The sequence below is a fragment of the Lissotriton vulgaris genome, chromosome 7, assembly GCF_964263255.1.
Source record: "Lissotriton vulgaris chromosome 7, aLisVul1.2, whole genome shotgun sequence".
NCBI lineage: Eukaryota > Metazoa > Chordata > Amphibia > Caudata > Salamandridae > Lissotriton > Lissotriton vulgaris.
This window is the reverse complement of record NC_141695.1, coordinates 1,198,809,985-1,198,823,097: the sequence shown is the minus strand read 5'-3', so window position 1 is coordinate 1,198,823,097 and position 13,113 is coordinate 1,198,809,985.

Here is a 13,113-nt window from a genome sequence, read left to right as displayed (position 1 = left end):
TCGGAAAAAAGTCGAGAAACCCGAATAGAGAAAAACAAAAAGCAGGGAATTAACATGACAATAAGGAAAATAACAATAATAATTATAATATATAAATATAATAATAGGGTTTAGGGAGGGTTGCATATATGAATACCCCTCGTTTACATCATGCATGGGATCAGATTGGGGTTACTGATTTAGTTAGGGCTTGAGTTTGGAAAGAGAGTAAACAAAACCCTTTAAACTGGAGGATAAGGGTAAAGGATAGGTGTAGGCTAAGGTCTAGGGCCAGACTTGGAGTTCCCCATTTGTAAATCAATGGAAAGATATGTAACAGTACATATTAGAGGTTAGATTTTACAATTTAATGGAAAAATCATAGGGATTGCTCACAGGATTAACAAATTGCCACCAAATGTTTGATCACTCACCATAATTCTCATTTAAAGTAGAGAATGAGAGGGGAAAAATTAAAATAGAATGGAGAGATGAGAAGCAAAAAAGAGTAGGAAGAAAATTATAGAAGATAAGAGTGGAACAGTAAAAATAGCGAGAGATCAAAATAGCAAGATAGAAAAGTAAGAAAAAATAGCAGAGGAAAAAGAGAAAAAGAAATAACGAGGGAGACAGAGAAAAACTAAGAAATAAAGTAGAATAGAGATAGTAAGAGAAGCAAAGAAGAGAAGATTTGCTACATACTGATAGTATGCAGAGGCTGCTTAGCAGAGAGAGAAAAGAGCAAACAAGACAAAGGAAGAAACAAACAAAGATAACGCATAAGTGAGAAAAGAAAGCAAGAGAGAAAATGTTGGAGAAACAAAGACGGACAGAAGAAAAGAGGCAGAAAAAGCTAAAAACCAAAAGAGAAATGAAAAAACACAGAGGAAAAGAAAGAGATTGGGAGTTGCTAGAGAGGCTGAAGACCGAGACAGCATGGTTATTTTGCTAGAATCCCTGCAAATGCTGACAGGCTTGGAGAACAAGAGCAGTTTATAGGTAGAGAGGCCGAGAAAAAAAGGCAGATATGGTACAGAGGAAGAGAGGGAGACAAGGAGGGAAAGAGAGCGGCAGAGAGCAGCTGCAGAGCGAGACTGTGTCCAAGTAGGTAAAGCGTGTCATGGCCTGTGGCTAATGTAGATGAATGACCCCACAACGGCAATGCAGCAATACCAAAGGGGATGTGGGACCGAGCGTTTGAGCAAATCAAACACTCACCCCCAGTCAACTGATCTGGGTTTAATCCATCATCATTCTTTAGCTCACTTGACCACCCCAGTTCATACATGGCCATATGCAAAGCAGTCTGACCCAGTGCCTCATGAAAACAGTCCAGCTGAACTGCCAAGCGATGTCTTCCCTGGACCGGAAACAAGCATTCTGGGACCGGTTTTGGGTTCATAACACTCATCAGCCAGGCTATCTTGAATCCAGCAGCAAAGTGAGCAAGGGACCCACGTCTGGGCATGCCCTGACAACTTAGGGAGAGCAAAGTGATACCAAAGGTGATGATGGACAAAGTGTTTGAGCAAATCAAACACTCACCCCCAGTCAACTGATCTGGGTTTAATCTTTCATAATTCTTTAGCTCACTCGACCACCCCAGTTCTGACATGGTCATATGCAAATCAGTCTGACCCTGTGCCTCATGTTCAAGTTCAAGAATTTGTATTGCGCACTACTCACCCAGAGGGTCTCAAGGCGCTTGAGGGAGGGTGGGTGCATTACTTATCGAATAGCCAGGTTTTTAGTTGTTTTCTGAAGGAGAGGTGGTTCTGTGTAAGTCGGAGGTGAGTGGGGAGAGAATTCCAGGTTTTGGCCGCTAAGTAGGAGAAGGATCTACCTCCCGTGGTGGATCTGTGGATGCGCGGAATTGCGGCGAGGGCTTGATTGGATGATCGTAGTTGGCGGGTAGGTGTGTAGAAGGACAGTCGTGTGTTGAGGCATTCGGGTCCTAGGTCGTAGAGGGCCTTGTGTGCGTGGGTGAGGAGACTGAACGTAATTCACTTGTTGACGGGGAGCCAGTGGAGATCCTTCAGGTGACCGGAGATGTGAGCATGACGGGGAATGTCCAGTATGAGTCTGGCTGAGGCGTTTTGGATGCGTTGGAGTTTTTTCTGTAGTTTGGCTGTGGCCCCGGCGTAGAGGGTATTTCCATAGTCCAGTCAGCTGGTGACCAGAGCGTGGGTGACTGTCTTTCTTCTTTCGTGGGGATCCAGCGGAAGATTTTTTTGAGCATGCGTAGGATGTTGAAGCATGAAGATGAGACGGCGTTGACTTGTCTGGTCATCGAGAGGGAGGAGTCTAGGATGAAGCCCAGGTTACGTGCGTGATCTGTAGGTATGGGTGCTGTACCCAGGGCCGGTGGCCACCATGAGTCGTCCCAGGCAGAGGGGGATGATCCTAAGATGAGGACTTCCGTTTTGTCCGAGTTAAGTTTTAAACGGCTGTTCTTCATCCATTCAGCTACTTCTTTCATTCCTTCGTGTAGATTGGTTTTGGCGGTGTTTGGATCTTTGGTGAGGGAGAGGATCAGCTGGGTGTCGTCTGCGTAGGAGATGATGTTGAGGTTGTGTTGGCGCGCGATGGATGCGAGGGGACTCGTGTATACGTTGAAGAGGGTGGGGCTGAGTGAAGATTCTTGTGGTACACCAGAGATGACTTCGGTGGCCTCTGATTTAAATGGGGGGATGCGGACTCTCTGGGTTCTTCCGGCGAGGAACAAGATGATCCAGTCCAAAGCTTTACCTTGTATTCTGACGCTGTTGAGGCGTTGTATGAGTGTGCTATGACATACTGTGTCGAAGGCGGCGGAGAGGTCGAGTAGGATGAGGGCAACTGTTTCTCCGTTGACCAGTAGCGTTCGGATGTAGTCTGTAGCTGCGATGAGGGCAGTTTCGGTGCTGTGTTTGGCTCGGAAGCCAGACTGTGAAGGGTCGAGGGAATTGTTGGATTCAAGGAAGGCGGCGAGCTGACTATTGACGGCTTTCTCAATGACTTTGGCAGGGAATGGGAGGAGTGAGATGGGGCGGTAGTTCTTAAGTTCAGAGGGGTCTGCTGTGGGTTTCTTCAGAAGGGCGCTGAGTTCGGCATGTTTCCAGCTTTCTGGGAAGGTAGCGGAGTTGAAGGAACAGTTGATGACATCGCGGAGATGGGGTGAAATGATGGAGTCTGCTTTGTTGAAGATGTGGTGGGGACATGGGTTGGTTGGCGATCCTGAGTGAATGGAGTTCATCAGGCGGATGGTGTCTTCAGTGGTGATTGGGTTCCAGGCGAAAAGGTTGTGAGAGTGCTGTTTTTGTTCGGAGGTGGGTGGAGTGGGCTGTTCATCGGACTGGTTTTCAAAGCTGTTATGTATGTCGGCAATTTTGTTGTGGAAGAAAGAGGATAAAGAGTCGCAGAGGTCTTGGGAGGGAGTGATGCCGTTGGTGCCGGCGGTGGGGTTGGTACATTCTTTGACGATGTTGAATAGTTCCTTGCTGTTGTGGGCGTTGTTGTCGAGTAGATCCTTGAATTCTGATTTCTTGGTGGATCGGATCAGTTGGTGGTGTTTGCGGGTGGCGTCCTTGAAGGTGGTCAGGTTGTCAGAGGTTGGGTTTTTTCTCCAGGTTTTCTCGAGGGTACGACATAACTTTTTGGATTTCTTAAGGTCGTCGTTGAACCAGGGGGCCTTTTTGCTACCTTGTTTGATCTGATGGTTTTTCAAGGGTGCTAATACGTCAGGGCTGTGGGTGATCCATTGTGTGAGTTTGGTGGCAGCTTGGTTTGGGTCCGATGATATGGCAGGAGGGTTTTGGTTTAGCGATGTGAAGAGTTGGTCGGTGGTGATTTTGTTCCAGTTTCTTCGAGGAATGGGTTGTGGGGGGTTGTGGGTCGTGGTCATGCGAACAATCCAGCCCGAACTGCCAAGCCATGTCTTCCCTGAACCGGAAATAAGCATCCAGGGACCGGTTTTGGGTTCATAACCCTCATCAGCCAGGCTATCTTGAATCCAGTGGCAAAGTGAACAAGTGGTCCATTGCTTTTTTCGCACGAAAAAAATGTAAAATATGTCTTAAGAGGTGTAAGCACTCAAAATACAAATTAAACTGTAGCTGACTGATGAATGTGAAGAGGACTTGAAGTACCGAAACGCATAATGTTTATGAAGCCTGAAAACAATGATGTCATCAGGTGAAGTTGAACTGCACACATCCTTTTGATTTTAAATACATGGCTGCTGAAGCTCAATGGTGTCTGCACACCACTGTAAATGGATTTTACTGCTAAGTGGTTCTAAAAACCAGTGTAGCACCAGGTGAAAAAGATGAGTTCTCTCTGCTGATTCGAAATAATAGTGAAATGGAGGTGTACAAAGAAATCTTGTTGAAATAAACAGTATCCTATTTGAGGACTGAAGTGTATTTGAGTGGGATGAAGATAATGGGTAAGAATATAAAAACCATAAATGAACAGCAGGGTTAACTGGCTGGTGGGCAGAAATAACACCAACTGAAAGTGGGTCTCTCTATAGAGAAATGGCGCTATTGGTACAGTGAGCTGGCAAGAAGACCTGTCATCTTGGAGGCCCAGGGCCTTGGAGAATGGGCCTGAAGACCACCTAAGGCAAAAGTTTGCAACCTCAGAGACTCTGACTCTGTGCCCCACGTTTTAAAGTAAATATCTCCCTGGGTCAGTTGTCCCTGGCTGACCTGTTTTCATTGAGGAATAATGCACTTCTGCCAAACTTCTTCTCTCTAGTACCAACTCTGGAAATATGGAGAGTGGATGCATTAGCCATACACTGGGGACAAGGTGGCTCTTTTAACCATTTCCCAAATTTCTCCTAATTCCATAGGCTCTCTGGAAGATTTAGGATGCCCAAGTTCAAGTGCTTGCTGGCGGTCCCTTATTGGCTCAGGCGCCTTTGATTCCCACTGTTGTCAAAGTTTATAGTCTTAACTTTGTGCATATTCCTGATTGCTACATCCCTATTAAAATGTCTAACTCTCTTCCAGGTTGATACCTCAAGCGTCATTGGTTGGAGTTTGGAGTTTGAGAGGAGGGCCTGAAAACCTCAGGACAGTTGAGTAACGAAACTTGAGGGCTGCCCCTGCAAAGTACATGGAGAGGGCCCACTGGTCTCTGGACTCAGTCAGAATTCCTCAGGCCTTGGGCCCAAAGCCTGAGCACCGTGCTGGAGGGGCCCCTGAAGCTTGGGGGCTATTGTTACGCCACTACCTCAGGACTGCTCCTCGGAGGTTGCACTATGCATACAACAACCTTTGTGACTTGAAACGCTAAATGTTTATACAGACATGGCTGAATTTTCATATCTGGTGCTCATCTAAGGAATTTCAGACTACAGTTTGTAATCCTCTCAAAATTTTCAACTTTCTTACGCATGTTACTAGGGTTAGCTGTTTCCACTTTAAAAGTCATTAGGCTGCTAGTAGAGCATTCAGGAAAAAGACATTGAACCCATCCAGAATTTGCCTTCTTGTCTTTTGAAAAATTTCCATCTCAAATGCCCTAATTCCCTGCCCCAGATACTTCCCTGGACCTGCCTCTAGTTCTGCAGGGTTTACAAGAAGCCCCTTTTAAAGTTCTTCAGTCAGCTGTTTTAATGCAATTTATTCACAGTGTCAGGTGGGACAGGTTGGTGCCTTGTTCTGTGAAGAAATGTTCTTTAGATTATTCCCAGACAAATTAGTTCTCCATCTGTTATTGTTTAATTTCCCCATATTTAATAATGTTTTTTAAGTTTACCAAGATTTAACCCCATTGCTGCTAGGCCTCACCCCGTGCTAAGCCTTTTTTGGCTATTTGGGGTAGTTTGCGCTTAGGCCCCTGTAACATTTTGACCACATAAGGTATACACACCAAATTTACGTCCTTTTCTTCCAAAATCATGGGGATTTTAAAGGTACCCTGGGTACATAGATTCCTCTAGAGGGGACCCAGAAATTGGCCAAAATACAGCTAAATGTTTTTTTTTGTTTTGGAAAAATGGGAAAAAAGGGCTAAAGATGGAAACATCTGTTTTTTTTTCTCTGCAAAAGGTATCAACAAAGGGTTTGTGGTGCTGAAATCACCATCTTCCCATCTTTCAGGGACAAGCAGACTTTTGTCAGAAAATCAAAACTTTTTACACAGTTTTTGCATTTTACTGGCACAGAGCCTATTTTTGCTATTTTTGGAACTTTCAACCACCTTCCAGTTAATGGTAAAAATGGGTATAAAAGAAATGATAGATCCTGGAAAGCTCTACATTTCTGAAAAGTAGACACAATTCTACATTCAGCAAGGGGTCATTTACGTGGATCCTTCAAGGCTTTTTTATATAAACTAACAGTTGAAAATAGGAAAAATTGAAAATGAGTTAAAAGAACAGCCAGTTGTGCCAACGTTTTCATCTGTAACTTCTAAGTATGACACATTTTTTTAAAGCAATATACTGTTACATCCGCTGGACCCTTCTGGTTGTGGGGATATTTAGGACTTGTAGGTTCACCAGAGGAACCCGGAGCCAATAACTGAGCTGCGTCTTGCAATGTTTTTTTATTGTGTACCGGGCATATAGCAATACATTTGGGTAAATATATACAGGGAAAAATCGGTATGAAAGACACCTATGTCTTTCTGAAATGGGAACAAAATATAGAGTTTAGAAACAGTAGCTATTTGCACATACCGTCAATTGTGGGTACCTATACCAGCATATGAATTGTAGGAAATTTTTCAAAGTGACTTCTTTTTTACACATTGTCTTACATTTGGAAGGCAGAAATACATTGAAATTGTATAGGTATGTCAGTGGGTCCCTGCCTGCCACGAGTCCGACACTGATTATTGTCCCTCTTCCTTTCCGCCTCGACGCTTGCAGGAGGACCGTGTTCCCTTTAAGGCGGCTTGGGTTTCCCAGGAGGGCGGGGCTGCCTCTCTGACGTCACCCCAACTTCGCCAATCGGACAAGAGCTCGACGCTGATAGCGGAAGGCCGGGAAACGAGTGGCCCGAACGCGGCCGGAGAGGAGGAAGTGCCCCAGGAGTCCGTGTCCAGGGAGGAAGCTGCCGGAGCAGGATTACCGTCCTCAGAGACCGGAGTCGAACTCGCCAGTAGGTCAGCGCCGGAGAAGCCGGGAGGCCAACGTTTCCACGCTATGCCCAGCCACACTTCACCTGGAGAAGTGTGGCTCCGCAAGGTACGGGCTAAACTAAGGGGAGTGTTCTCTTCGGAGGGAGGGACCGGCTAAAGGGCGGCTGGGCAGTCACAGAACGGGCGTGCATGTGTGTAAACGCTTTCACCCTCACTGAGAGAAAGTGCACTAAAACGGTTACGGTACCCGGTGATTCCCTTCACGTCCTCCCTTTCCCCTCCTGCCATTCCGTATTGTGGTGCTCGCCAGTAACACGGCGTATTCTTTCCTTTCTTTCTTTTGTCGAGGGACCCCACACACCGGAGCACCTTCTGAAGAACCCAACCCCGGGAGTTTGGAAAAGAAGTCAGCCAGAATAAGACTGTCCCTGTTCTTGGACCCATGAGAGTTGTGTTGTTTTGGACCTTGACTATGTTTAAATAAATCTCCTTTACCTGCATCAGACGTCTCAGTTTTCCCTATACCTCCTTGGTCCTACCAATCATACGTTCTTCCCCTCTGTCAAGCCTTACAAGGTAATAACAGTTGCTCTACAATTCTGTACTCCCCTAAGTCTCCCAATAAAAATGGTACCTCACCTGTGTGGGTAGGTATAGTGCCCGTGACCGGAAACGTCCCGAAACGCAACATGGACACACCACATTTTCACAGTGAAAACTGACCCTTTTTTTCCAAAGTGTCTAGCTGTAGATTTTGAACCCAATCTCTGCTGGCTCCTAGGGAAACCCAGCAAACGTATACATTTTTGAAAACTAAACACTCAGGGGAATCCAGGATGGAGTGACTTGTCTGCCTCTCACCAGGTTCTGTTACCCAGAATCCCTTGCAAACCTCAAACTTTGTAAAAAAAGCAAACACATTTTCCTCACATTTCTGTGGTGGAAAGTTCTGGAATCTGCGTGGATCCACAAAATTCCACTAACGTTGCATTCCCCAAAGTCTTTCTATAAAAATGATACCTCACTTGTGTGGGTAGGCCTAGGGCCCACGACAGAAAACGGCCCAAACCGAAAAGTGAGCACACCAAATTTTTTACAGTGAAAACTGACCCTTTCTTGGCAAAGTGCCTACCTGTAGATTTTGAAACTTAGCTCTGCCGGCACCTAGGGAAACCTAGCAAACGTATACATTTTGGAAAACTAGATACCTAGGGAACTCCAGGATGATACCTCACTTGTGTAGGTAGGCCTAGGGCCCACGACAGAAAACGGCCCAAACCGAAAAGTGAGCACACCAAATTTTTTACAGTGAAAACTGACCCTTTCTTGGCAAAGTGCCTACCTGTAGATTTTGAAACCTAGCTCTGCCGGCACCTAGGGAAACCTAGCAAACGTATACATTTTGGAAAACTAGATACCTAGGGAACTCCAGGATGGAGTGACTTGTCTGGCTCTCACCAGGTTCTGTTACCCAGAATCCCTTGCAAACCTCAAACTTAAAAAAAAGCAAACACATTTTCCTCACATTTCTGTGGTGGAAAGTTCTGGAATCTGCGTGGATCCACAAAATTCCACCAACGTTGCATTCCCCAAACTCTGTCTATAAAAATGATACCTCACTTGTGTGGGTAGACCTAAGGCCCACGACAGAAAACGACCCAAAACGAAAAGTGAGCACACCACATTTTTACAGTGAAAACTGACCCTTTTTTTGCAAAGTGCCTAGCTGTAGATTTTGAACCTTAGCTCTGCCTGAAACCTAGCAAATCTATACAGTTTTGAAAACTAGACACCCAGGGAAATACAGGACGACTTGTCTGGCTCTCACCAGGTTCTGTTACCCAGAATCCCTTGCAAACCTCAAACTTAAAAAAAAAGCAAACACATTTTCCACACATTTCTGTGATTGAAATTTCCGGAATCTGCGTGGATCCACAAATTTCCTACCACCCAGCATTTCCCCAGGTCTCCCGATAAAAATGGTTGCTCAGTTGCGTGGGTGGGTCAAGTACCCGCGACACGCAGGGGCTGAAAACGTACAGAGGAGCCCTCAAATTTACCTATCACAAAACAACCTAGTTTTGCAAGGGGGGGTCACCTGGGTTTTCTGTCCCGGGCTCGGTGGCCATCTTGGGAAACCTAACAAACCCACACATTTATGAAAACTAGACACCTTGAGGAGTCCAATGAGTAATGGGTTGCATGAATTCCCCCAACATTTTCCTACCCAGAATCCCCTGCAAACCTCAAATTTAGCTGAAAAAACAAATTTGCCACATATTTATGTGTTGATCACCGTGCTAGCACAAATGTCATATCCCACAACGTTCCCCTCAGTCTCCAGAGTAGAATGATACCTCACTTGTGTGGGTGTCCAATGCAAAATTGGCTAAAAATGTATTTTTAAAATAATGTAGCGCTCCCAGTCACAGGCCCTTGTGCCACTCACACAAGTGAGTTATCATTTTACTCGGGAGGACATGGAGAACACTGGGTGGTGGGACATTTGTGCCGGCACAGTGATCCCACGCAAAAATGTATGAAAAAAGTGATTTTTTTTCAGCTAAATTAGAGGCTTGCAGGGGATTTTGGGTAGGGAAACGTTGGGGGATCCATGCAACCCATACCTCATTGGACTCCCCAGGGTGTCTAGTTTTCAGAAATCTGTGAGCTTGGTAGGTTTCCCTAGATGGCCGCGAACCCAGGGCCAAAAACCAGGTGCCCCCTGCAAAACCCAGTGCTTTGTGATAGGTAATTTTGAAGTCTCCATAGTACGATTTGGCCATTTCCTGTTGCAGCCACTATGCCTACCCAAACAAGTGAGGTACCATTTTTACCGGGAGACCTGGGGGAACACTAGGTGGTAGGAAATTTGCCTCAGCCCGGTGGTCCTACAACTTTCCCCCGCAGACATTTGAGAAAATCAGATCAGATTTTTTAACAAAGTTTGAGGTTTGCAAAGGATTCTGGGTCAGAGAACCTGGTCAGACCCACACAAGGCACCCCATCCTGGATTCCCCTTGGTGTCTAGTTTAAAAAAATGTATAGGTTTGCTAGGTTTCCCTAGGTGCCGGCAGAGCTAGGGTTCAAAATCTACAGCTAGACATTTTGCCAAGAAGGGGTCAGTTTTTACTGTAAAAATGTGGTGTGTTCACGTTGCGTTTTGGGCCATTTCCTGTCGTGGGCACTAGGCCCATACAAGTGAGGCATCATTTTTATCTAAAGACTTTAGGGAATGCAGCGTAGGTGGAATTTGGTGGATCTGCGCAGATTTCAGAACTTTCCATCATAGAAATGTGAGGATTTTTTTTTTTTTACAAAGTTTGAGATTTGCAAGGGATTCTGGGTAACAGAACCACGTGAGAGCCACACAAGTCACCACATCCTAGATTCCCCATGGTATCTAGTTTTAAAAAATTTATCATTTTGCTAGGTTTCCGTGGGTGCCTGCTGCGCTAGGACCCAATATCCACAGGTAGGCACACTCAGAGAAAAAGTCTGCGGCTAGTGGGATTTCTGCCACCCTGGGGAGGGGGAATTCGGGGGCTATTGCCCGATATGCCCCCAAGGGAAGCCCACTCTCCTGAATTTTGAAAAAAATGACCCCTGGTGCCTGGTGAGCTTTCTGCCCCCAGAGGGGACAGAAAGACTGTGGTAATTTTTTGGGTATGGGGGTATGGGCATGCTCATTCTGGGAAGTCCCCACCTCTATGTACCAAAAACAAACAAATCCATAGTGCCTAAAGGGGATACTGCCCCCATCTGCCTCCTGGCGGGGGGCAGAAAGACTGGGCATTTTTTGGGAGGGAAATTCCTGGAGCCCAGAGGGCTTTCTGCCCCCCGGGGGGCAAATAAGGGGCTATTGCCCCATCTGCTTCCCTGCAAGGGGCAGAAATACTATAGCATTTTTTTGGGGGGTGGGGGCATTGGCATGCCAATTCTGGGCAGTCCCCACCTCTAACTATATAAAAAAAAACCTGATGCCTTGATCTCGGACTACTGCCTTCATCTGCCTCCTGGAGGGGTGGGAGGGGGGAGGGGGAGGGGGGGTAGGGGCAGAAAACTGTGGCATTTTTTGAGAGGGGTGGGGCTTTGGAAAAAAAGCCCTGGTGCCTAGTGGGCTATTGCCCCAGCTGCCCCTGGGGGGGGCAGAAAGACTAGCATTTTCTTTGGGGGGGGGGCATTTAGTGTGCCCAATCTGGGCATCCCCCACCCCTACGTATATATATAAAAAAAGATCCCTGGGGCCTAGTGGGTTTCTTCCCTCCGGGGGCAGATCGCGGGCTATTGCCTCCATCTGCCTACTGGCGGGGGCTGAAAGTCTCATGCCTTCTTTATGCGGGGTAGGGGGGGCATTGGCATGGCCATTCTGGGAAGCCCTTACCCATGCCAATAAAAAAATATCCCTGGCGTCTACGGTGCCCTCCTGGGGAAATCCCCAATCGGGGATCCACTAGGGAAGGGTACCATTGGAAAGGGAAGATTCTCCCCTTTCGAAAGATTCCTCTCCCCAAGTGTTTTAGTGCTCGGGGGCAGATAGTCCCACAAGCACCGAAACATTGAAACAGAAACTAAGTTTCAGTTTTGTTTTCAATGTAATGGCGACATTACATTAAAAATCACCAATGGGCCTCGGGAGATTGGGGAAGCTGTTCCCAAACCTCCTGAGGCCACCCCACAAAAAAAGAAATCCCTCTATTTAATGCCCCTGTCCTCATGACGGAATGGTTCCATCATGATCACAAGAGCAATGGTGCTCATGACGGAACCATTCCATTATGAACACCGAAGGGGTTAATACAGGTCTTTTCCATCCCATTACTTGGAGGTAGAGGACAAACCTCATACATTAGATATCCAAAGAGTCCTATCTATTTACTGACCTAGGACAACACATTACTTTAAAAATAAATTTGCTGTTTGTTATTTTTGGTCTTCCAGGGTGAGGAAAGCTTCCAACCATATCTACACTAATTTGTTAGATTTGTTTAGTGATCACAACAGCATAGGAGCTTAGGGATGCTATCTCGCCAAGTTATCTGCCAGGGTAAGCTCTATAACTTAAGGAGCTTTGAGAGGCGCTTCTCTAAGAGACATCTGAATTTCAGCAAGATGGTCCTCTCCACGTACCTTCATAGCTCATTCACCTTTGTGTGTTCAAGGGGATTTATCTGCAGATTTGGTTCTCTTGTGTTGAGTGTTCTAGCTTCATGAGTTCTGTATATATTTCTGTTAAATGTGGCAGCTTTGGGAGACACAAATCTTTGTGATGTAGTTATGTTTTGGTCCATTATCTGTAATCTTCATTACTCTGAGTCCTGGTTTTCCTCACTAGTCCTAAACTTCCATTCCCTCTCCTATAGGCAGTGTCCACAGGGCCCATAGGACATCAGTAAAGGTGTCTTGACGTTTACTGACAGGATGCAGAGAACGGGGAGCCCTGGAAATGCAACCATCTCCAAGAACCACCAAATGCACTTTGTAGAAAGTTATTTATTTATTTATCTAAGGAATTTATTAAGCGCACTACCACCATTGCAGGCATCCTGGCGCTGACTAGATCAGATGAAAATGGAAGTGATCACAGGAGCGTGAATTATCAGGCGGTTATCGTGGGAAATAACCAGGTTTTGATCCTTCTCCTAAATGGGAGAAGTTCAGTAATATGCCTAATCTCGGCCGGGAGCGTATTCCAGAGTTTGGCAGCTGCTACCTCGAAGGATCTGCCTCCGGATCTGACTTTCCTGAATCTGGGAACCACTGCCAGCTTGGCCTCAGAAGAATGAAGCTGCCTAGTCGGGGTATACCAGGCAAATTTCAATTGTAGGGAAGCAGGGCCAATTCCATGAAGAGCCCTAAAGACTATACAAAGGGCCTTGAATTGTATCCTCTGTCTCATCGGTAACCAGTGTAGTTTGCCCAGAGAGGACAGCCCGTGTGCTCTTCTCGGAAGCCCTAAGGCCAGTTTAGCAGCTGCTGATTGGACCCTTTGGAGCCTATCCAGCAGGAACCCAGGGGATCCTAGCAGAAGGGCGTTACAATAGTCCAGTCTGCTGA